The following is a 25,639-nucleotide window of genomic DNA, read 5'->3' as shown; positions in this document are numbered from 1 at the left end:
ATTTTGCCTCCTTCTTCCTTTGGTTCCGTGTTTTTCCACACAATTGCAGAAGTTAAATAACTTTGAGACCTCCCCCTCATACAGTTTTGTTGAGGCTGTACAACTGGTTCAGGAACTAGTAGAGAGGAACGCACAGAGGGCACACACACATACCTGTATAATCCTTACTTCTACAGGAGCTCTGCCTCAGGCCTCACAAAGCTGTTTTGCCACAGACGTGCAAGCAGCACTGGTGCCAAGCATGGGTCTGTCCCCGCGGGTATAGTATGTCAAGCCCAGGGAACATTTCACACAACAAAGCTGCCACCCGCAACATCCCCGCCTTGCCACAGCACAAGTAGGCATCAGGGCGGAACAGGACAGAGACAGACAATAGCTTATACCTCTTATGGAATAACACCAAAAATAAGCTTTTGGGCAGCCCAAAGGGTAAAAGCCCTAAGCTGTAACTGCTTAGCAGACAAGTCCCTGAGCACTTACAAATTGTCATTTCTGATGGTCAGTCATTTCAGCCTCCTAAACCACTAACCTCAGTTGTTCAGATAAGACACAGTCCTGAAAGCTGGCTGATCCTATATTGTTTAAACCCTCTACTAATGAGGGCCAGATTCTCAGCTGCTGTAAATTGAGACAATTTCACTGAACTCATTCAAGCTGGGTAAACTTAAACCAGCTGAGGATCTGGTTTAACTAATATAGCCTCTGAATGCATTTACTGAATAATAAGAGAGAAGAATGTACTTTGTTCTTAGGAATATTCAGTTTGTATTTCTGTGTTTTGTGTTGGCTTTTTCTTAGCTTTTTTTTTTTTTTTTAAGAAAGTAGGAGTGAGGTGAGAGGAATTGTTTTTGGCCTGCTCAGGAGTTGCAAAGCTGAAGCTGGGAAGCAATGCAAAAGAACACTTTAATAAGTAGAGAGTGCCAAATGAAACACTGGCTTTTCTTCTGTAGATGGAGAAAGCTAAATACAATATTCATATTACCTTAGCTTCTTCCATCGCTCCAGACAAAACCATTGCCAAGACAAAATAACCCCCTCTGCTATTGCGTAAGCTCTTCATGTGCAGTTATTTGTACTAGCCAAACAGAAAGAAATTAATCCCATTTTGAGCACTGAATGTGTGGCCAAAGATTTCATTATATTGTTACCATTTGGGGTAAATATTCAGGAAGAAAAGAAAACTCTGCCAGGATTTCAGACTGAAATGTACATTTAAAACTTAGCTCATGACTTCCCAGTGCCATTCTGAGGTTTTTTTCCGATGTTTCACCCTGGAGGCATCATGTTGTGAGTTCAGCAGGCAAGATGTTGCCATGACATATACCTCATCAGATCAAAGGCATTGCACAGAGTGCCAGGGACAGATATGATTCTTTGGACTAATTTTATTATTGTAACTCCACTGACTTCAGGGTGTTACACCAATGATGAATTTGGCTCATCATACACCAAATGAAGCTTAACATCTTTTGTTCCAAGCCTTCCTTTCTACCCACCTCCTCTGCTACCACCTGCTATTACTCTTTGGGTATGTTTACACCACATATTGCAAACAGCCATGAGCAAGCTCTGCCCACGCTCCAATCTGACAGAAGCCATGTGATTGCATTGGCATCAAGCCTGAGCTAATAATCCCTCCTGAGAAGGATTTTTTTTAGTGAATAACATGGGCAGGATGAGTGTATATCTACCCATACAGTATCAACATGCCCAAAGAGTAATCTATGCCGGGAATCTCTGCAGAGTCTGGAATCTTCTCCTTCCCTCTTGCTTTTCACACACAGACATTTTCCCATGCTCCGTAAAGAGATCTTGTACCTGCATAATTCTCACCGTCAGCAAAATGCTCCTGAGTGGTACAAAGAATTCCTGTTTTCATAACAGTCACCTGTTGGTACAGAGCGCCCCAGAAGTGTTCAGTCTAGATACTGAGCTTCCTTCTCTACCAGCTTAAACAAGTTTTTCACCAAAAGAGTTGACAAAACAATCCCATCATTCAAATCATACCACACCTCCCCCCCTTTCTTTCTACCATTCCACTACTTTCCTTTATCTTCTGCATCAACATCATTATGGCTTGATGATGGTGTCATTCCTGCGTATGGCTCATCACCCTTCTTTGCAGTAATACCTATTATATTTCCTGGGTTCTTACTTGGAAGCTTCATCTTTTGCTTTAGAAGATCTCACAGAGCATTCTCCTGGGGTCTCGCTGCTCCACTCATATCCTTAACCTGCACCAGGGTGAAGACAAACCTGTAAATATCGCTGTGACTGCAATGGTAAATAATGTAGGCCTCCACAGCAGGAAGGGAACAGTGAGATCCAAGGCCTTGTGACGTCCATGAGGAAGTATCGCATATTTTGCATCTCTTGAAATTTATTTTCCCTGATGTAGAGAGAAGCTGGGGTTTTCATATCATATTTTCAAACAGTTTAAAGCTACCTAAAGTCAGTGGGTTTTACTTTACTTTTGTTATCAGTTTAAATGAATGACCACACACCAAGATAAGCCAAGTAGTTACGCACTCCATGATGGTTTTCTACACAATCTTCAGTCACGCACTCCTGTACTCAGACACTTTGGGTTGCTCAGCAGGTACACAGAAGCAGAATCAGGGCATGCTTGTGGTTTCAGTACACTCAGTTATAAACTCAGGCTGAGGCTGAACATTTACATTCCTATTTCTCTGCATGTGCATGATGAGGAAGGAGGCCCATTGCTCAGTAATATGAAACTCCCTTCTCCACCCCAAATACAGGGTAGAACCAGGAATAGTCTCAGAGCAAGAGGTACTAATTTTAACATCAATTATTTGCATACCCACACAGCCTTTTTGTGTTAATGGAAGCTGAAAGAGAAGCCATCACTGTTTTTCCAGGAGCTTTTCTAATAGCTTTGCAAAAATGTAGCCCATAAAGATCTCCAATTAAACAGAAGCAGCAAATGAATGGGGCTTGAAAAAGCAGAGACAAGTAAGGAGTGTGGAAGCACATCAAGAAGATAAAAATAAGATAAACATCTTATCTTCCTCAAAATCACTGATGAAAATACTCTGAAAATTAACATTATGTACATGCATCCTCACAGCCACATTTACTATCCTTGTCAACACCTTCCACAAGACTAAAATGTTTTAAGTTCAGAAGATACACTATCACTTCATCTTTCTTCAAAACTGAGACTGATAATGAAAGACCTTGTAAAAGTTATGTGGAGTTTGTATTGGCAAAGGATTATAGAGATACCTTTCCAGAGCTTAGCAGTAGCTCATGAATTGTCCATTGATGCAGGGAAAGGGAGCCAGGGAATCCAAATATCACTCTACACTGCAACTTTTTTTTCATGGGCTGCTGTTTCAAGTGAACAGCTCTACCTCACAGTGATAAAGGAAAATGATTTAAAAGCCACTTGATCTGTGTTGTCTCCATTCAAAAAGAATCTAACTTGATTTATTGTTCCTCAAATGGACGAAACACTACTTTGCTTAATGTCATTAAAAACCTGATATCAGCACCCAGCCCTAATAAAAGTATCGGGAACATGGTAGTAACCTACCCATAGAGGGAAAATAAAGCTGTCATTTTTCAATATAATTAAACCTGGTTTCAAAAATCCAAAGGTCTGTAATATGAATTACACTAATTACTTCTTGTGGTTTAAACATTGATTTCAATGTTAAATTTAATGGACTTAATGGATGTTGCTTTTCCCATCAGACTGGTGGCTGATGTTTGTCTTGTTTCTTGACCACTTATAGATTTCTGTTGACCCTTTAAACATATTACAATCGGCAGCCTGCTCATTCTTCGTGCATGAGAGTACTACTATTACTTTCCATGGATAATCCCAGCTTCCATGTAACCTGTCTCAGAGTTATTTTTGGCAGCCAAAAGCATACATAGTCCAGGAAATAGAAGAAGAGATCATTGGACTAAATTTTCAGAAATGTGCAGGCAATTAATTTTGCCTGGGCAGTATGTGAAATCCAAACAAACATTAGGAAACAGCAAAACGTGAAAAAATTCACAGGCCAATAGTGCTGCTGTTTGCTCCACACCAGTCTCTCTCCTGCATTTTTTCACTGCTGAGCAGAGTTGAAATGCAGGAGCAAGGATACTGAGCCGAGTTCTGAACTCCAACTGGTGTAGAATCAGAAGTTGTTGGAATTACATCCATGGAAAACACTTTGGAGGCTGGGATCAGGGTCCCTCTTGAACTTTCTGCTTATCTGGAAAACACCAAAAGCAGTGCTCGGGTTGAACAAATAAGAAGTACATTACAGATCATGAACTGTGAGCTTACTGTTGACTTAATGACAGAACGCCTATGCATTTCAAGGAGAGCCAGATGAGATACCCTTCATGTGTGATCCATAGGAGAAAAGGACCTTCTCTTTATTTGGGCTAACACCCAAAAGGCACTCTTGGAGGGTAATGGATGATAATGCTTTGATTCTCTTCAGGAGGCAAAATTAGTCGACGTTGTGTCCAGGCTAGACAATGTGACTAGTTCCACTGTTAAGAACACAAGCAAAGCCCAAGTTCTTCAGATCACAGAGTGTGCCTCCATATGAGTTTATAAAGCAATACTCAGGAGAGGAGGTCTAATCCCAAAGGTCCAAGTGAAAACACTGAGGAGTTCTGGTTGCTTCATATTCTGGGAAACAAAGCCATTTACAAATAAGTATGTGTATAAAGAATTTAGGAGAGGATTTTTAAAGTACCTCATGTTGAAAATCTTGTTCTCCTAATATATCACAGTTGCTGAAGGCATCCTAGTCTAAGTTTAAAACAACAGCAGAATTCCCACCAGACTGTTTTTACATTTGTTGTCCACAGACAAGGGAACATTGATACCAAAAAAGAATCAATACCTTGAGGTATTTGTACCATTTCTTTTTCTGTAGCAGAAACTCTAGATGCTAGATAAAAGGCAGTTGGTAAGAATGGCAGAGAAGCCTACAAATATTTATTAATTCAGTCTATTGGGAAACCTACAACTGCAGCGAAGTCAAGTGGAAGATTTTGCTATGACCACAGAATTGCCAGTTATGGCTCGGGACAACAGAATTATTACACATTTATCTGTGGCAGACTTGTTACAGTGGTGACGCCAAGGGAAATTATAATTCAGCAAAGTGGTTTTCCTTTTTTCTCTCAGTTCGTGATATGTTCCCAAGCAAAGCTGCACTGCTGTATTTGTCACTGGTTGTGCCTGAAACTGTAACTGGTATGACTTTAGAAAGAAAAACATTAGCACAGAGGAATTCTGCCAGCACCCAAATGACTGTTTCTGTCCAGGGACTAAAACATCTGTGTGTAAGTAAAATATATATATATTATCCATATGTGGATTGAAAGATTTAGCAGAATCAAAACACACAGCTCTGGGAAAGTCTTGTTATGTTAAGGGCCAAGTAATCAGAATGTATAAACTAGCATGATTTCATTGACACCTGTGAAGCTCTGCTGATTCACATCAGCTGAGGAGCTTTGTCTCGTAAGTGTGTTTTTCTTTCTGTATGGGAGTTCACTCAGCCCAGAATTAAAGACTATATTATAATCCTCAAAGAAAAGGGAGAAGATTTTGGAAAGGTGGTTTAATTGTTTTGATTTAGGAATTCAAGCTGAATTAGAACACACTGGCGATTTCTGAACTGGACCCTACTCAATAGGGAAAACTTTTCTCGAAGTTTAGGAAAGTGACATGACACAGCATGACCTATTATGTCTCCGATTTTGACTGAATGGAGAGTTTCTGTGGATGCATACTGGCATGTGCAGTTCCTATGTAAACCCTGCAGTTTTATGATTGCATAAAGCCTTTTTATAGCCAGAAGATATTTGAGTTCATAATGTGTGCCTTTCCAGACTAGATAATAATGGCATTCTTGATTATCTTCTATCTTAAGCTCAAACTGCAGAGATGACAGGTTAATAAACACTTTTTCCTCCAAAGGTGACTCTGTAAGAAAAATAATTAAGCAATGGAAGAAGTTGCACAAAATGGCTCTCTAGTCACCATTAATGGTCGCAGTCCGAAGTCAGACATATCCAGCCATCAAAACCCAAATCTGTTCTGACAGTGGATGACGAAGATATGCTGGTCTCATTACTCACTCAACTTTTCTCTCCTCCTCTTCTTTCTAGCAAGTATTGACTCCAGACACCGTGTTACTTTTTAGATCTACTCAGCTATATTTCTAAGCAAATAAGTGCGCTTCCATAGACTTATCCTTCCTCTTCCCCACCTCTGAGCTATATATTTTAAATGGTCCATGGACTTGTTTTGGGCCTTGTTTCTGGGAAGACAGCATCCCCTCGTTCCTGCAAGGTCTCACAGACCCTGCTCAGGGCAGCAGTGTAGATCTCATTACATCTTCATGGACGTATCCGACTTCCATTTTGCTTTCTCCCCACACTGAATACTACATTAAACTGGAGATAGGCGACCCAGAGAAAGATGTTTGAGCATTTACTTAACCCACCACTGAAGTAAAAGACATCCTATGGGATGCTGTTGACCCTGAGAGTGCTTTGGAAGGACAGAAATTTTGTGTGCTTGTAGCTAAGGAGTACAGTGCACACAGCTGAGCTGGGCACCAGAAGCTCTGAAACACTGCAGCAGGACTCCTAGCACTGTCGTTAACCCAGGAACTACCTAGAGTCAGAGCCGTGCCACTTTCTCGCTTTTGCCTTAGTAAAATGAAGTAACTAATACCATGTTTTTTCATCTTCTTGGGCATGAGGGAGGACAGATTCTTTAAAATAATGATTTTAATTCACAGTACTTAAAAATAGGCTCTTAACTCTATATGCTGGCATCTAAATAAAAGCAGCCTGACTTTGAGAGGTGCTAAGCATTTGCACCTCCCAGCAATGTGTACACGAGCTGTTTTAAAGATCTCCAAAGATACAGATTTTCTTCCCTGCCAATACCATTTCTCTCTCCTTCAATATAATTTTATAGGCCATCCATTTTGACATTACATCAAATTAACACTAAAAACACACCTACCACTTTGGATAGAGATTTTAAGAACCCACTCCTCACAAAGCGCAAGGCAGGATGCCTATTTTGTGTTACAGACAAGTTCACATTTAACTTTGAACATGTGCATAAGTCATGGAGAATTCATTTTGACTTCTGTGTTGTCCTGAACAATGACATTTTCCTGAATCAGGGACAAAGAAAGTCATTGGAAAAGCAGTGACAGCAGAATAGATCATGTAATATGCAGTTTAGCAGGGGCATCTGTTTCTCTAAATGAGAGACCCCAACAGACAATTAATAACCAAGAAGAAAATTTGTTCAGTAAGATTTGAAAAAAACAAACAGAGAAATTTTCCCCAGCTCCTCTGGAAGAATTAGCCTGTGGACTCAGGAATGCTAAAGAAAAGAGAGAGTACATTGCTGTGAACTTATCTGAGCTTTTATATCTCTTTCATTAGGTGATTTTCAAGTAATGTTGATTTAGCAGTTTCACTTTCATTCAGAGGAGGCTAAATAATGTTAGATGTTAAAGTCTTTCTTTCAGGTTTGCTTTACAATTCACTATTGCTCTTTTTACTCTTAAGCCTGTGCTCCGATATATAGCCAGTTATACATTCCTTATTAAAATTGTACAATGTTTCAGAAAATTGAAATAGTTTTCAGAATTGTCACCTACTGGTAATTCTGCATTTGATTGTCAAAAATGTTAATCTTTTCTCAGGCCTGAAATTATGAGCCTGCTTTATTGGTCAAAGGCCATAATAATTTGAGCTCTTATTTTATAAACTCATTTCTGCCGAGTGATATCCTGATAGGAGCAAGAATAATAAATCACAAACATGTCCCCCAAGATTGCATTGTAAATGTCAAACTAGACAGGAAATTGTAATTAAAGAAAGGAAATTGCTACAAAGAAGCACTTGATTTTAAAATGAGCTAAGCACAGAATTTTCTAAGCATTTAATTATAGACCAATTTCAACTGACTGCTTTGCTTTTGCAGTCATATTTCTTATTATAACTCTTCTACATAATAACCAAATCTCCATGCTTACACTGGTCAGGAGTATTACTACATAACACTGCATAAGCAGAGGATTACTAACTTTACAGGAACTATTATCACATTTTAGTATGATGGACAGCGATATCAGAATTTTAAATCAGTGACAATCTGGTTTTAACTCAGCAACCGAGTGGATATCTTTTCATAATGGCAACTGCACCTCTTGGCACCTCACTCTGAAACAAGCAGCAGGACCAGTTCTGAAACACCTGGACTGACAAACGCCTGGATGAGTGAATAATGTGGTCAGGGACAGACACTCTGCCATCACAAAAAATCCCTGTTATCCATGAAGGCTGCTGCGGTTCCTATCAATCTAGACAGTGCCTTTCAGTGCCATAAAAAAGGGTGCTATTCACTTCCTCTCTAATGCATGTAAATCAGAAAAGAAAGGATTTTGTGAAGAAAACTATATGTTCTAGTAATGCTGGACTGCCAAACCAGTTATATACGCAGATTGTTGTGCATTGAGAAAATCAGGACAGCCTTTTGGAGCCCTAAATTCTTTGGTTTTTACTGATCTTCTGGTTCAAAGAGTTAACAGGCCTTAAAAACCCCTCTTCCCATCTTCTCAGCCAGACCCAGGAGTTAGTCCGTAGCTTCCCAGCCATCTTTTTCTACTTCTTGTCAATACCACGGTGGTATAAGTGGTAGGACTGAAGTGCACAGTTCTCATTTTCTTTAGCATAGACTAAAACTTTATTGGAAGTAAAACATACTATATACCAGCACATTGTATCTTTTTTGATTTGAAAAGACAGATATGCAGAAAAACTCTTCTACAAACTGAAGCTGGAGAAAATCCTGTTACACTGAATCCTCATTAGGACCCAGCAAAATTCACTGAATACTTGACACTGCATATTTCCAACTAGTAAGGAATAAATCAAGATGCAGATGTGATCATTTGCACCCATAAGCTGACTGCAATGGAAATGTTATGCTGCTGCAGGCGCAAGATGGAATCGGATAAAGCCTAGTCAACTGGCAGATACTTACCAACCAAGGAATTTACTTGTTACCTTGTGAATCAATATAATGACCCAAAATTTAACTACTCAAACATTTAGGAGAACAAGGTTAATAGAAGCATTCTGATCTTTTACTTTCTTAGGGAATAAAAACCATGAGAGTGGATGAAAACAGTGTCACAACAGACGTAGCATTTTCTTCAAAGTGCAGATACGTAATTGTAATGTAATGTAATCATTATTTGGCACGGTGTCTAAAGACCTCTTAAGTAGAATGGGATTACATTTTTAAGTATAACTTGCAAAGGAACAGAATCTAATACGTGCGTCTGGTAACACAGATGTCCTGTAGTCCAGCATAGTTTACTTGCAGATTTCATCAGTAATCAGAGTTCAGGTGGAATGAGCGGACAAAGAGAAACTGGTAATCTTAAGGGCAAAAAATACACTAACTTGATTTGAAAGAGGTGTAAAGAAATAGGGTGAGTCAAAAAGATGTGTCTTGCCAAGAGAACATACCCCCCCCAAAATGGTGTGAAAGAAGTAGCAAATGTTTTGAGGTTGCTTTCATTAGGAAGAACTGTTGAATTGAAACTAAATAAAGATGTTGTGGGTCAAGTACTGTGCGTCATCATCTTTGAGATATGTTTGTATAAAAAGGACAAAGACGGAGCGTATGTGAACAGGTAAGTGCTAAAAGAATAGGAAAAAAGCAAGAGGAACCAAGAAATGAAGTCTAAGCAATTTGTGGGAATCCTATGTGGATGAGGATATAGATGGAGACGACCAAGGGTCCCATAAGAAAGTAGAACCTTTAAAGAAAGGATTCCACCAAGAGGTGGAAAACCCGGCACAGAACCCAAAAGAAAGAAGGAAGCAGTGGATGTAAGGAAAGAAAAAAAAGAGAACAGAAGGTATTCCTTGGTAAGGTCTGTAACAAAAGGGCCATATTTGCTGCTGTGCCAGCCAGCAGGGCAAATGACTAGGTCAGCATGAATGACAGATTTGTGACTGAACAAAACCACTATTTGCTGGAGTTGGTACACTGCTTGTTTGCTGAATCTGAATTTTGGTATAACACATCGAACAAGAACAAATTGATACAGATGACATAAACTTACTTTTTGGGTCAGGGTGAATAAATATGTATCTATTTCTATTGGGCATGATGTGAAGTAATAGTGACTGCAGAGGAGCTGAGGAAAAGGAGGATGGAGACGATGCTGTGATTGAATAAACAGCACAGAAAATAATCATGTCTAATAAAATATGCTCTTACCAGTGCACCTGGAGGATTCTCCTGCTTTACACAGAATTTTCCTCATTATTTCCTATTTCTGTTTTCCTTCATGGTTATGGCTTTGCCACAGAAGTGACATTACTAACACTCAGCTTAAATCCTCTCAAGTTAGTTTCAAACCCAGAAGAGAGTGGCAATTTTTGCAAAATCGTAAATTAAGCTTCTCAGAATGTCTGAATTACCTTGTGGAGCATTTTATTACCAGCAGAGAGGCTGCTCTGGCCAAGCTGTAGCCTGTGTCCAACAAGGTTCAGCCACACTGTGGGGATGGTGCCAGCATTAGGGTCTGGGTGTTGATGAGATTACGGTCAACACTTGGATATTGCTTCAGATAAGGCTTCCTCCAGCTAAACCTGGCATTTTTGTCACTTCATTTAATTGTTACTGCTTTATTTCTTGCACATTTTTCATTTCCCCTCTACTTGCATTTATTTTTTATTTCTTCCTGTGGTAAATTCAACCTAAGTCTGCTTATTTTTTTTTTTCGGAGAGATCATTACCTGTGCTTAATTCAAGCAATACTGTGAATACAACCATTTCCCTGCTTGCTAGCAGTGATAGATAGCATGGCTTAAAACAGGCACAAGCAGCACTGGAGATGGCAGGCAGGTGAGTTTTGGCTGGTGCTCAGGGGTGATGGCACAGGGGATTAGCAGTGCCCAAAAATGAGCTCCGTGCAGGGCAGGAGCTGCTGCCTGCCCACCCTCTCCTCTCGTACTCCATCCCCGTCCCCAGCCACCCCATGCAGACGTGCAGCACTGCCACCTGATAAGCATCTCGTCTCTCTGGAAAGCAATATTTCCTGATTACTGGTGAGCTTCTAGTGGCACGGACATATTTATTTTGGGAAAAAGAAATACAGTCTGGCATCCCACTCTTGAAAGGCTACTCACCTCACGCAAGGTTTCCAGAATAGTAAGGTCAGGGAAGTAACACATCTCTTTGACAGGAAGATAGCACGATACATTTTCTGGCTCTATTACACTGTCTCCATGCAATCCGGACATGGCATTTCATGACTCGTTTGCCTCAGTTTCTCATTTGTAAAAAATGAAGACAGAAATCCTTCTCATCTGTTTGGGCTCTAAGCTCCTGAGTATAGGCACAGTCTCAAATGAGGTTTTACAGCACGCACCTAGCAAGAGCTATGCCTTATTGAGGGCCTTGTTCCCTTTTAATACAAACTTGAAACTTGTGTTACTGAAATGCTATTTACATTTGTCATAGTATTCATCAAGGTGTTAGAAATATCAGGCAAGACTACAAAATTTGCAACTAGCACCTTAATAATAATACATATCACAAAGGGGAGATGTTTAAAATATTGTCTCAAGCACTTCAGGAAGAACTCTGTTTCCACTGCCCCCCTGTAGCGCTTTCACTCCCCCCAGTTGCCAGCATATTGGAATATGCTGGGATCACCACACAAACACATATTTATATTTCAGCTTAATAAAACAGGTTTTTTTATTACCTGCAGTCTTAGGTACTTTCCATCAGGTATGCGTGCTCACAGGGGAAGGATCCTGAATTACTTGGCAGGTATCACTAACACAGCACAGGGAGTCATTAGTAGCAGCAGATTGTTGTGAATGTGCAGAATCAAGTCAGATACACTGCAAACATATAAAATGTATACGTACACACACACAGAATGAGGGCATTTAAAAAGCCAGTGCAACGGTAAAGCTTCTTCCAATGCACAGGAAAGGGAATTGCTTTGTTTATTGCCATCAGTGCCCCTGTGAATCACAACCCATATCATTGGAGCAGATCAAAGGCCATGGCTTTAATTCCTCAGGAAAGTCCCACATCAGAACAAACAGTCAAAATTTCAGACGAAGCAAAAATTCCAACAAATGAAAATATCTAACGATATCAAAGCAACTCTTTAGGATATAGTCCCAGTGCTTCCTTTCAGCCAAACCCTTTATATCCCATGAAAGCACTTCAACCTTATAAGAATGAAACATAATGATCATTTTTCAAACATCTGGATCAAAATCAGCTTGTTCCCACAAATTTTTTGGGCCTGCTAAATCTCTATTTTACATCATGAAGGCTGTAGTGCTCTGTCACTTGTCAAATGCTGTATCGCACAAATATTTTAAAACAAAAAACATTTTCCCTTTCCTGCACTCCTTTTCTTCCCTAATCAGTAACAGAAATAATCAAATTGGTTAGCAAGGCCTGGCCTTGTGTAACAGCTCCATTCTGTCCATACCAGGGGTAAAAGAAATCAGGGTAAAATTTTTGTGTTAAAGTATCAGTTCAAACTGTAGAGAGATAAGACCCAGGGTAGACACTTGGGGTAGACAGATCCATACATTTTGTAGACTAAATGCTGAAATTATGCTGAAGGAAATGCCGTTCTATGAGAGGCTTGTAGGGTTTATCCAGGATTCCCTGTGAAGCTAGTGAAGCTGGTAGAGAACTAGCAGACTCATTAATGCCAACCTATGTTACTCAACAGCCTGTACTGGTGCACTTTTCTACTATTTTTTTCCAGGACATTGGCTTTATTCTGTGAGTTTAAGTCTCCAGAGCTATAGGTTGGAAAATCACATCACTGTGGTCAGAGGGGCATTGGGCATAATTGTCACCTGGGCCATCACTGGTGGGAAAGGTGTCTTGTGTGACTGTTAGCTTAGGAGGGGGATAGTTTTAGTTTTTCTGATGTCCTTTTTGAACGTGAAATGGCAAGATATCCAGAGGATCCCAAGTCTCTATGGAAAATTAACAGTCAGAATTAGGGTACAGGGAAGCTAGCTCAGGTCTTGCAAGTTCTTTTTCACAAAGCTAGAGCTCAAGTAGACATGAAAAAAAATCTTGGAGATGATGCTGCCTACATATGCCATAAACAGATGTAGAGTTGGATTTTGTCCACATAGCATGAACATTTAAAACTCAGTAGAGGCAGATATGCAAACAAAGAGGGAAACTTTGTGTATTCACTCATACATTGACTTATAAAACTCAAGCTGATGGGTCATAAAAATATTTGAAGATGTTTACATGAAAATTTCACTTTGCTTGCAGCAGTAGCTGTTTCAGCAGCATATTCTCCCAATAGACTGTATATATTAAGGCAACCTTTTTTCACTACAAGTTGCAGAATGATATTGCCCAATTCTAGAAGATCTAGGCTGGTTATACAGTGTGTCATGTGAGAAGGCTTCACAATTATTTCTCACTGGTGCTTTCTGTAGAGAATAAAGAACTTGGTAGAATCTCTTGCCGTGGAAGTAAATAGGGCGGCTGAGCCAAAGCTTCCCACTACACATCTACACCCCTGCGACAACCAAGGAGAAGATGAAGAGTCCTTGCTACCACCACAGCTCTGCTTTCCTCCTGGTTCCCATCTGAAGGGAAACCCAGTGCCACTCAATACAGTTGCTCTCCACTTCACCTAAAAAGTCAGTGTTAGAAGGGCAGCCACGCCATGGTCAGCCTCTTTGGCCAGACCTGACAAGGCACAGTGCTGTGTCCTGCAGAAATGCTCGAGCTAGCCTGCAAGGACTGCCCTGCAGTGATGGTGATGGTGCATGGTCAGGACACCGGGCACCTCTGCAGGGCCCTGCACTGTGCTGTGCAGACAGAGGCTGCGCCACTTACAGAACAGTGACACCACCACTCCTCAGGCACACGCAGGGATGCCCACACCTGCCTTACACAGAGGGAAGTGGTGCCCTGCGCTGAACTCCCCGTGGGCACTGTCGTGTCACTACACGGCACCGAAGCACCCACCTTTGTGGCTGGTATAAGTTCTGTACTGCATTGCACTGCATCAGGACAAGGCTTTGGATCCACGTGAACAAATCATAGCAAGAGTGAGGCCTAGTGTGCTGATAAAGCGTAGAGCCTGGCTTTGGGGTGGCAGACAGCAGCAAAAGGTGCCCCACAATTCAAACTGAGACAGTGGCAACCTCAGGAATCACTGCAAAGGTGCTTCGGTTTCTCAAACAGGACAAAAGTTGTGCAGCTAAGCGTGAATTAAACAACCATTTTGAGAAAAATCTCAAATTCTCATTTTTTATTCATTCCAAACATGAATGAAGAGTCAGCAATGTGAACTGTCCCTAGGACAGGAATTTTTAGAAAATTCCCCTTTGGAGAACCCCATGGGAAGTGTGTCACACATATCAACACATAGGCAGGAGCATGTGGGGATAGTGGCAGAGGGTGGGTGACAGCCCTGACCTCACATGGGCTAGGAAACCAAGGCAGCTCATAGCCCACCAGCTGGGCAGCCGGAGGTTGTGGGGAGCTTGGTTAGCCCAAGGGTACGTGAAGCTCCAGAGCCTCAACAGCAGGAAAGCAAAGTGCCAGCTGCCCAGGTAGCCTGGGGAGGTCAGCAAGCCTCCAGGCAGCCTTGTCTGGGATCCAGGAGCTTGCCAGGGGCTGCTGTGAGATCAGGCCTGGGCAAAGTGGTGGGGGCATGTTTCCAAACCAGGGCTTTTGTTTCCTAGACCAGCCTTTTCTAACCAAAACCCCTCTCCATTCACAGGCTGCAAGGGCAGAGCCCTTCTCTGAGACCCCAGGCCCACAAACGCTCTGCTGTAATCACAATTTTCTGACCATTCTGCATCGTCTTCTGACCTTTCTCTCATGCTTGAAAGGGGAGCTTCTCGGAGGGCCTTGATGAGAGGACAGGAGTGTGCCACACCAGCCACGGCACAGAGGCAGTATCTCTACCTGTCCGCTGCCAGGGCTCCCAGCAGCGTGTGGCTGCTCCTGCCTCACGTGTGCCCCATCCTGGGCAACCTCAGCGTGGGTCTCTTGTACCACCTCGAATGGTCCACCACGGACTGGCCCTCATCACGCAACATTACTTTCTGTTGGTTTAGCAAACTCCAGTAAAAGCAAACATTTCCCAAAATGCACCTCTGTTTTACATATAAAAATCTAAAATGAAACTTCTATAACGTCAGTGCCAGCAGCATCCATATCACTAGATACAATCCAGACAATTCCTACAATTAATGAACTGGGAAAATTACAGGTAAAAGAAAAATGACTGTGTGAAAAAGACCTTGAAAGGCATGAAACAGACAATGAGTTTTTTCTACTTTTTATTTCTCTTTCCCTCCCTTCCCTCACTACAATTTTATGCATAATTGTTTGGTCAGTTTGTTCTTCCCTGAAACTTTTACTGAAATGGATTAGGTAAACCATGCTCTGAAACAGATTGAAAATGGAAAATATGTAAATATATAGCATATAACTTATAAAATTGTATATATATGTGTGTGGGTGGGTGCTGGAATAAAAAAGCTACTGTTACTTGCTGGTAGAACAACATATCAACAACTGTTGGAGCTGACTTGAAGGTTAAATATTAGGAAGGAATCCAATTTCTCTTGTCTATTCAGCTCAGCGGTGTGTTAGATTGCGGTTGGAGTGTGCTTATGGAGTGTGGGATATGAAGTAGGCTAATCAATCCCTGCTGCTTCATTCTCAGGTTCTTCTTATATCAGGTCCCTGCCCTCAGGCAGCCTTCAGCTTTCCAAAAGCCAATTCCATACAAATAAAAATTGCGACCTGCAGCTAGAGGGTGAAGCTGAGTTTCCCCCTCGTGATTAATCTCTTCTTGGGTGGCTTTCAGAAAAAAAAAAGAAAGGAAAAAAGGAAAGAAAAAAAAAAAAGGAAAGAGAAAAACCATGCATGCTGCAGCCCTGTGAAAGAGTTTTCCTATTGAATGAGCCCAGTGCTCTGGAGCCAGCTTATCAAATGAAAGAATTCATTTTTTTTAACAGTGCCTCGTGTTGACATTGAGAAAATGAGCTATCAAACACTATGATTAAACTTCAGCTGCCATAATTGTCGTCCGAACAACTGCATGGTGGAACTGAAAAGCATTTTTTTTAACCAGCTCTATATGGTTCACCAGTAATACTCAGTTTAAAAGGTTGTTGCTGCTAGCAAGAGAAACAAGGCTTGAAATTAACTTTTTCCAATCCATAGACAAAATTAAACATAGGTATTTGAGTCACACAAACAACAGGTAAATCAGATGTGCTTTAAATTTCATTTTAGTAATTTTATCTGCCAAGGGGTAGCTCCAGGGTATTAAAATATCTGAGCATTTTCTTGTTTCACTGCATTTGACTGGATCGGTCCTGCCTTTTATTCTGAGAGACACAGACAAAAAGAAGTGCAGGGAAGGGTGGCTTAAATACTCCATTTGGTGCAAGTGGAGGTAGAATGAGGGGAATCTAGTGATTTGTGGAGTATTTTCCCTGCAACTAAAATTAAAGATCTGACCAGGGGACAATATAAAACAAAATTGCCACACTGCATGCAATTATTACTCAGTCTTCTTTCGGGCCTGGACTAGTGCATTCATTCAGTTGAGGCTTACAGGGATACTAAGTATTTTATATTACTAGGTATTTTATATTAATTCTCGGCAACCCTTTTACATATGTCCTCAAGAGACTGTGGCTCATCAAGAAGTCTGTAGAAGTCCGTCTGGGAGGGTGATTAGAGGCATGATATCTCAGGAAGGTGACACCCCTAGTGACAGCAGTCCTCTGGCCAAATGTAATACTTTGAGAAATGAGCTGTTGCACAATTAAATCTCTGCTTAAGATTGTTAAAAAAAAATTTCAAACACTACAAGAAAAATGACAGTGCAGTGAACATGAAGGAAATGATGATGGGGAATAATCGAGAGCCAGGTTAGGAGAATATAAACAGTTTAAACTGGAATATTTTCTTGTCACCAGAGCTTGCCTGGAATGAGCCTCTGCCCTCCTTCCTGAAGGAAGGCTGCACAGGACAGGGGGTGTGTGCTGCAACCAGGTCACAGGGCTGTAAATCAGGATGTGGATGAGGCTGTGCACATTTACCTAGGCTGAGAATTTGGCCTTGGCCTGGAAGGAAGCACTTTTCCAAACCAGTCCTCGAACCCCTGTAGCCAGCACTGCCCAGCTCTAGGTGTCTCCCCCTGCCCCGATGGCCCACGGCACTGCACACCCATCCAAACATCTCCCTTCAGAAGCCAGCATTGCTTTTGTCAGTCCTTCCAACAAGCCAATGGTGCATTATTTTTTGAACCTAAATGCTTTTTTTTTTTTCCCTGTTTCCACCCTACTCTACCTACTCAAGCAGGTGTTTTTGTAAAGTCAATTACATAACCTGATCATCATTCTGTTTCCTGAACATATGGGAATAACATTTTGAATTAACAACAACATTTTCACCATTTTTAGAGCCTCTCACACTCTGAGCTTTACTTTACCCCTTTCCAAGAGTAAAGCTGATAATTTCTAAGGCCTGTTCAGGATACTCAGGAGTTGAGGCTATTGCTTGCAAACAGATTTCATGATTTGAGCTGAGCAGCTGGAGAAGCAGTGAGGTGCAAGATGACTTAGGCATGGGTAAGAATTAGGAGCTGAGCTGGAGAGATAGGGACAGCTTCCAGAAAAACAAGTTTAGCAACAGATTGGATGCTGTTGATGAAAAATAACACAGGTCTGTAAATCTAGGGAATGGTATCTACTCAATAAAAAAAAAAAAAAAAAAAAAGAATTTGCACATGTAAAACTAAGAAAACTCTGAAGTCACTCAGATCTGTTACTTCCATGACTCTCTCAACAGCTTATTTAGCAATCTAGTTCTAGGATTGTTCCCACCTGCTGGACTGTACACACAAAGTTATTATTGTAGGGTTGCTTATGCATGCTGAGCTGCATTCCCGTGTTTGCTATTTGTAGGGTCACTCAGACATGCTGGCTGGATCATGACTATTTTCAAGCATTCTCAGCTGCTGGAAATTATTCATTTATCAGAAGCAACAGCAAAGATATTTGTGTGAGAAACAAAGATATGAAAAAGGTACTCTAAGCCAAATTTTGGGCCAAGCTGCAGAGGCGCTGGGCAACGTATTATTCATTCATCATAAGCTTTGCAATATGAGGATGGCAAAGTTATAATCGATTAAGAAAACACAGTCTGACATTGCAATACTCTTAGCTTAAGGAAACCAAATAAAATATCACAGCTTGTTCAAAAAGCTTATTTTGAAATCTCAGTATAAATAAGAGGTATAAACACACGTTCTTTCAGCTAGCTTTTAGGTGAACTGTCTGATATATTTGCTGCTGTGCAGAAAGTTAAATTGGCTTTTAGGATGAGTCTTTCATGAAAGGCCTTGGAATTCTCTCTTATTCCTTGTCTCCTATATTTGAAATGTTCTGATTTAAAGAATCCAGTCTATTGTTTCTGTAAGAAACTTAACATTTATGAAGAGATGAGCCTCATATTGTCACCTTTAGAGAAGGACACAGTTTTGATCTTATTCTCAGGAAATCTTATGGAGCACCACCGCAGATGAATTCCAGGCAGTATTGGAGATGTGGGGAAACACCAAGGAGATACACTGCAGGTTGTTTTTGGCTCTAGGTTGTTCTTTGGCTAGAAATAAAATGTGAAGTTTGGACTAGCTGGTAAGGAGAAAGGGATCTCCTGGCTTCTTTGCACTTGGAAACTGTTCCTGAGGACATCAGCCTGCCAGGCTTTTCTCTGGGTGACAAAAGTGCCGGGCTTTGACTTGCAGGCATTGTGCTAAAGCAGCAATAAAACTGTGACAAACTGACAAAAGCAGGTCAATTCACAGCTCAGGCTGACACCACTTTTTCAGCTCATATTGGTCGATTACCAGTCAAATTTCAGGTACAGGAGAGAGAATGGAAGAAAAAGGCAGCACTGAGACACATCAAGATATGGCAGTCAGGGCTCACTTAGGGACCCAGGCAGTTCCACCTCTTCTGTTCTGTTTTTCGGCAGCCCTCACCACTGCAGGTATGCCTCTGACAGCCTGTGGGAGAAGCCCCTGGAGACACCCACAAACCAGGCATCTCACTGACCCCCCAAACCAGAGGAAAGCATGAGCCTGCAGAGGAGAGCCCAAGCAGATCATCTGACTGGGAATCCCAGGACCAGGTTTCTGGGACAACTGGGCTGTGGAGGGCCCTGTGCTCACAGCCTCTCCAGGCACTGGTTAGACTAAGGGCTATTAACATATTCCCATGTACATCAGTGCCTGAGGATCTCTCACATACGGGGTTTCTTTTCTTTCCCATCCTTTCCTGCAATCCCAAAGGAAGGCAACCGTTCATACAATACAGTACCTCTGCTTTTAAGCTGGCTTGTTCATCCGCTGATGCTTTGTTTTTCACTGTGTTCAAACTTTGGTTAAATTAATACTTTACAGTAAAAAACAGAGCTAATCTTATCATTGCTGCATGAGAATATCTGTGACTGACAACCTTTCTAAAAACACAAGCCCATGACTCAGTGCACACAACACAATTTGTGAAGGGCAAAATGAAAACTGCCTGGAAAATAACTTGAAAGTAGAAGAGAAAAAATAATACGCAGCATAAGAGTATAACAGACAGGCAAAAAACTTGATAAACCCTCAAATATCATCTACTTTCCTGTTACAAGTCGTTCAGAGGAAAGGACGCTGCATCCTCACATGCAGATGTAACTACGTTCCTCTCTGTATTTCTACCTTTTTATGCAAATTTGTTTGCCCCACTTCTGCCATGCTGCCTACATAGAAATTATTGCATTCATAAAGTAGTTTTTCTCCTTTTGCATTATCAGAATCAACTGCCTGTCACAGCCTTATGAGCTCCTCTTTCTCAGAACTGTAGGAGTGAAGGCTGGACTTTGGTGTTCAAGACCAGCCTTGGATCTCTGAGCCCAGTCTGGGTATTGCAGGGTTAACATCACATAATCCCTTTCATAAATTTACTTTCTGATTGGGAAACATCTCACACACTATGGCTGCTGCTATAAAGTAATAAAAAGTAAATCCAAGGAGTCTTCTGTCTTTTTAAGGGAAAAATATAACAAAAGTTAAACAACTCCCTCAATTAAACAATGACTAAAATACACAGAAGCTTCCTTTGGACAAGCCCAAGGCAAAGTTCAGAAAAGTAGCTTGCTTCATCCAAGGGACAAGAAATACTTACTCCTTCCCTGAGTCATGCCATCAACTCAATCTCCAAACCTCCTTCTTTCGTAATGGAGTTTGGGGACAGTTGTGGGAAATAAATCTTTGTATTAGTTAACCTGAATTCTATACCAGATACGCGCACTGAGAGTAACAATGGTAAGAGAAAGGGTTAACCTGTTTCACACCAAGCTTTCAGTGATGCCTATGCTGATGTTTCCACTGCAATACCAAGCAAAATTCATGTCATCATTACAAAGAAAAAATCAGCACCTACATTGTCTTCTATCTCTTTCAGGAAAGCTGAAGCAGGTCAATCTCGGTCCTTGCAGGAGAGTCCAAGGTATCTGGGAAGTACCTGAAATAAAATAGATGGAAAGTTCTCAGAAGGCAGCTCAGGCTTCTTGCTGCCATCAAGAGCTCCAGAGGCTGGGCAGAGAGTGGGTAACCAGCAGGTGCCTCCTTCAAGAGAAGGCATAGTGGTGGAGACATCAAGAGCCAGACATATGATTGATTCAGTGGTATTTACTCTTTGAGTTCTGGTGATGAACTGTGCTTACAAATAGTCCTTTCGATCCTACTCGGCAGGTACGAATGTAAGGCGAGTCAGTTTTTATCTCATAACTGAACAAATTGCTGAAACAGAGAAAAGTACTAAAGGCACAGGTCCAGGAGCTCTGACAGTGTATGTAACTGCAGCTGTATTGGTTTTAACAGAATTCCACCTATTTACAGGAGCTGTTGTGAGTAGCTGTGCTTGTCCAAGTGGTTTTCCATGGTCAGGAGCCTATCAGGCATTCATAATAATTGCAGTTGGTAGCATTGCCAACCATTCACTGGAGGGAAACCTAGACATGGTCAAGGGGTGGGACAAGAACATCTGGTCCAGGTTTGTTGAGGACTGTGCAGTAGGGCACATCTCAACACAAACAGGGTGTCAGGTTATGGCCCTCACTCAATGCTGCCTGACACTTCCCAGTGATTCCAGTTGCCCTTAATTTTGCCAGATATTGCTAATTCAGACTGGAATTGGTATTCTAGATATGTAACACTTTGTTGAAATTGCCACCAAAACCAGATGTGCCTTCCAAGGATGAAATTAGAGAAACTGCTTTGCCTTTGCGCTCTCTCTCTCTCTATATATATATATACTTTTTTTTTTTTTTTTTTTTTTTTACCAATATATGTTTCTGTTTGGTTTCTACCACCTAATTGCAGTGTTACAGTCTTTCTGCTACAGAAATTTTACTATTGAGCAAAAGGAGAAAAGGAAGGAATGCCCTACTGTTAATACTGCTGCCTACTGAAGAGGATCATGTATTGATCTGCATCTTACCAATTCTCCTCACACTGGAAGTAGTCTGTGTCTTAGCTTTCCAGCTGGGCTGGGTTTCCTCTCATTCAATCACTGGAGGGAAACCTAGACATGATCAAGGGGTGGGACAAGAACATCTGGTCCAGGTTTGTTGAGGACTGTGCAGTAGGGCACATCTCAACACAAACAGGGTGTCAGGTTATGGCCCTTAGTAAATTATTCATCACTAATGATTCACTAAGCTGTGTTAATCAAGAGGAACGATGATATATATGTAAAAAGATCCTTGTGATTGGTTATGCTATTATGTAGGAGCATTCCCCCAGCTTTGTGAAAATGTTCTACAGTTCCTATATGTTTGACTTTATCTTCAAGAGGAGAGGGTAAAAATAGTCTGCTAAAACAGATTTTATTACAACTTATTATTCTATAAAGTAATTGGAGAGATTATTAGAGACAACGATTACTTTGTGATTCTATCTAGAGAAATTACACTCAAGGCCTGTCAGCCTGTTTGACGGGATTGCATTTATTCCCTTTTTTGGGAACCACCCAGTATCGTGGCTGTTTCAATTTCAGAGGAAGGTATGCTGACATGTGCCCCACTAGCCACAAAACCAATCTGACTACCCTTTTATTTTGGACCTGACTGTCAATGGTGTAAATTGACACAGCACCACTGACGCAAAGTTTCAGACAGATTTGAAAAATTTGAATTCTTCCTGTCCCTTCATTCCAGTGGGGCTGTGCTTACATCCACTGAAATCATGGTGATTTGCTTTTAAACATGCATGAAGCATTATTCCTGGAAATAGGTCCCTTTGAGTTTGGGCCTTTCAAAAAAAGTATCCAAAACCCTCAAAAGGTAAAAGAAAACAGAAGGGTTGAAGAAAAATTACTTAATTCAGTGACATTAGAGATAGACGTAGTGATAAAAGAAAACTTCAAAAAGACTTGAGTGGAATTTAAGATAAATACATTAATTAAGATATAGTTAACAGAGTAATCTAAAATTTCCTGGAGACTTAATGAGTTTGGAGCCACTAAAGCTGCACTAAGCACAGGAGACATAATCAGAATCAGAAGTGACACATAGCTCAAAATCATTTCAATTATCTCTTTCACTTACATTAGCCAGAAAAACAGTAAACAGTCAATGGGATATAAGAAGTGTAGTCAGGCAACATCAATGGGTAACAGACAAAGGCTAGGTCATACAGTATACTGAGAAGAGAGCTTGACCTTTGGAATTTAAATATAGGCATTTTAAGCTCCAGTGGAATGTATCAGAATGGCCTTTTTCAACTTAAATGCATAAAAGGTCAAGGGGAGGTCATATTTGGCTTTGGGTTCATCAGCACAGAGCACATCCCAGCCCTTTCTTTATTCATTCTCATAAAAAAAAAGGGTTTTCAAACCTCTCCGGCATGGCATGGCATAAATATTCATTCTCCAGGGCCAGATTTTCAGTTGGTGTAAAACAGGATAACTGCATTGAAATAAGGAACCTCTGCCAATTTATACCATCTCAGAATCTGGTCACCCTGTTCACATTCTTCTAGGATACAGAAATGGCAATTTTGAAACTTTTCCTGGAGCAAATGCTTCCAACAATAATGATGCATGTTGAAATTTGAGACTTTAACATTTAAATTGTCTGGGGTTTTCTTTGAAAGGCATGGCAGGAGGTATCCTGCAGAAGAGCCAAGGAGAGAGTAAATACTGCAACAATCTAGTTTACTGCTTCTCTATGTGTTCACCCTTCAATAGCAGTTTTATGTCTTTTTCAATATTCCCACAATTCTTTTTAGACAGGAAAGAACTTTTCTGTTCCCTTATAAATTGCTTTGAAAATAGAGAAAGACAAAAAATAAAAGGACCACTCACAAATGACATCATTGCCACATTAACACAGCGAGTAGACCCAGTAGCCCGCAACAGGACTATGCATCCATAACAGGGCACCATTTTGCCTCTCACACCTAACCAATTAATTTCATAGAAACTGGATGAATATAGAGTGATCATCCATAGTGAAATGAGTGGTCACCTTAATGAAACGAGTATCCACAGTTACTTAATTTGAATATCAGTTTGTCTCCTTTCTGAGGGAAAGGATGAGATCAAAGTTTGACGCTGTTCAGTGACTATTTCCAAAGGATCACAAATTGTGTGCCTTACTGCCTGAACCCAGGTATTTCAGATCCTACTTTCTTAGTGCACTAAGGTAATTTATAACATATCGGTAAAGAAAAAGTGCCTCTCTTTTTTAGGATAGAGAATCCATTTGAAGAAGTAAAATAATATCAAACTTCTGCTGTCCTGGATAACTATTTTTATCCTAAAATGGATAATAAATAGGAGTTTTTCTTTTTTTTTTTTTTTTCTGAAGAGTTTCAGATGACAGTATTCAACTATTTTCAGAGGCTCTTGGGAAAAACACAGCTCACCCCAGGTGGCATTGTTTTTCATGTGACATTTCTTAGTCTTTATCCAATTTCAGTTCTGTCCCTCAGCATGCAGGACAATCAACACAAAACAGTCAATATTTCTCCATATAGAGAGTCAATTCCAAGGAAAAGAATCTAATTTTATTTTTTATTTTATTTGTCTGTAATATGCTTATCCTTAAATGAACATTTTAGACACAGATTCCAAATTATGCATTCATTGGAAAGATTAACTCTGATTAACAAATTCATGCTAAACAACTGTGTTTAATTGGATTTTTGTAAGTAGCTAAATGTGAATGCTTCTCAATTCTTCTATGTAGAAAACAAAGCAAAAAGTAATTTTAAAATATTTAACGATGAACAAACTCTGTGCTGCTGACCTATCTTCACTGGTTATGTACCCTTCTTCCCTGCATTCCCCTGCATGCAAAGTTCCCCTAATCTAGTCCTAATAATGGTTAAAGTTATCTGTCTAATCAAACTAATTAGCACTGGTGAACGGAGACATAATCATAATAGAAAGCAAATGCCAGTTTTACAAAATGAAAACGCCATATGTGCAGTAATTAGCGAACCACAGGCACTTTTTATAAATCATATTTATTAGTTCGTAAACAAATCAAATCCTAAATGAAATGAAAGTTACCATTAACAAACACCAGTGAATAAACAGATACAATGACTAGCCCTGCTGGGTGCATTGTGCAAGGAGTTGTGTAAGGGTACCCCCCCTCTTCTGAAAGTTCCCTTGGAGGTGTTCAAGGCTTTTCACGGAGTACTTGTGTCATCTTCTTGAAGTCACAGCATGGATGTATTAGCTGATTGAGGGAAGCTGCAGTTTGATCATATGGGCTGTTCTTGTCTGGAGACCAGATGGTCATAAATTAGGATATTCAGGTTACATCCGTGATGAAAAATGTAGCACTAATAAGTACTATAATAGTGTTCTACAGCAGACCAGGTTTCACCAGAAATTTAATGTGGATTTTGGCACCTCACATAAATGATGATATAGTATGAAATATATTTAATGGCAATCCCCTCCACCCCACCCCAAAAATTGCCAAAACACATGAACCTCTGCTTGGCTTTAAAACCCAAATCTTCTTCCTTTTACTGATGGTGGTCAGGTCATTCCTTAAAGGTGATTATAAGAAAAGACAAAAAGGGGCTTATAATGAGAACATTTTTGCAGGTTATAAATTCTCCTAAAAACTCAGTTTAAAGGAGTTTCAATTACACATTGATCACTTCTTTTTCACTAAGCAGTTCAGTTTCTGGCTGATAAAGCCTAGCCAGCAGAGGCACACTTTCAGCTGGCTTCAGACTGAACATACAAAGGGCTATTTTACCCCTCAGACACACAGCTTAAATATACAGCATTGGAGAGGGACACAGCCCAAATATATAGTATTGGAGGCTCAGACTGAAAAATCTGACTCAATACTCACAGGAAGACTTAGTTAAAATTAAGAAGGTTTGTAATAAATAGCACATATCATTACATATCTGATCGCAATTTTCACGGCTTTCTTCTCCCACAGGAAATACTGGCAGCAGAAAAATGATGA

The 25,639-nt window shown here is 40.5% G+C and overlaps 1 protein-coding gene across 5 annotated transcripts in view; it reads right to left on the bottom strand.

The window, feature by feature from the left end:
• LMO1 (LIM domain only 1) overlaps positions 1–25,639 on the bottom strand; it is a 280,507-nt gene that overhangs the window by 98,656 nt on the left and 156,212 nt on the right. For 3 of the 5 annotated variants that reach the window (XM_074917918.1, XM_074917921.1, XM_074917922.1), the window contains one exon: positions 20,578–20,658. The gene's annotated coding sequence lies outside the window, so the exon portion shown is untranslated. Of the gene's footprint in view, positions 1–11,807; positions 11,950–20,577; positions 20,659–25,639 lie in introns of all 5 variants that reach the window. The other 2 variants (XM_074917919.1, XM_074917920.1) reach the window with 1 other exon arrangement.

This window comes from Athene noctua, chromosome 14 (genome assembly GCF_965140245.1).
Source record: "Athene noctua chromosome 14, bAthNoc1.hap1.1, whole genome shotgun sequence".
Lineage (NCBI taxonomy): Eukaryota > Metazoa > Chordata > Aves > Strigiformes > Strigidae > Athene > Athene noctua.
This window is presented reverse-complemented; position numbering and strand designations above follow the sequence as displayed.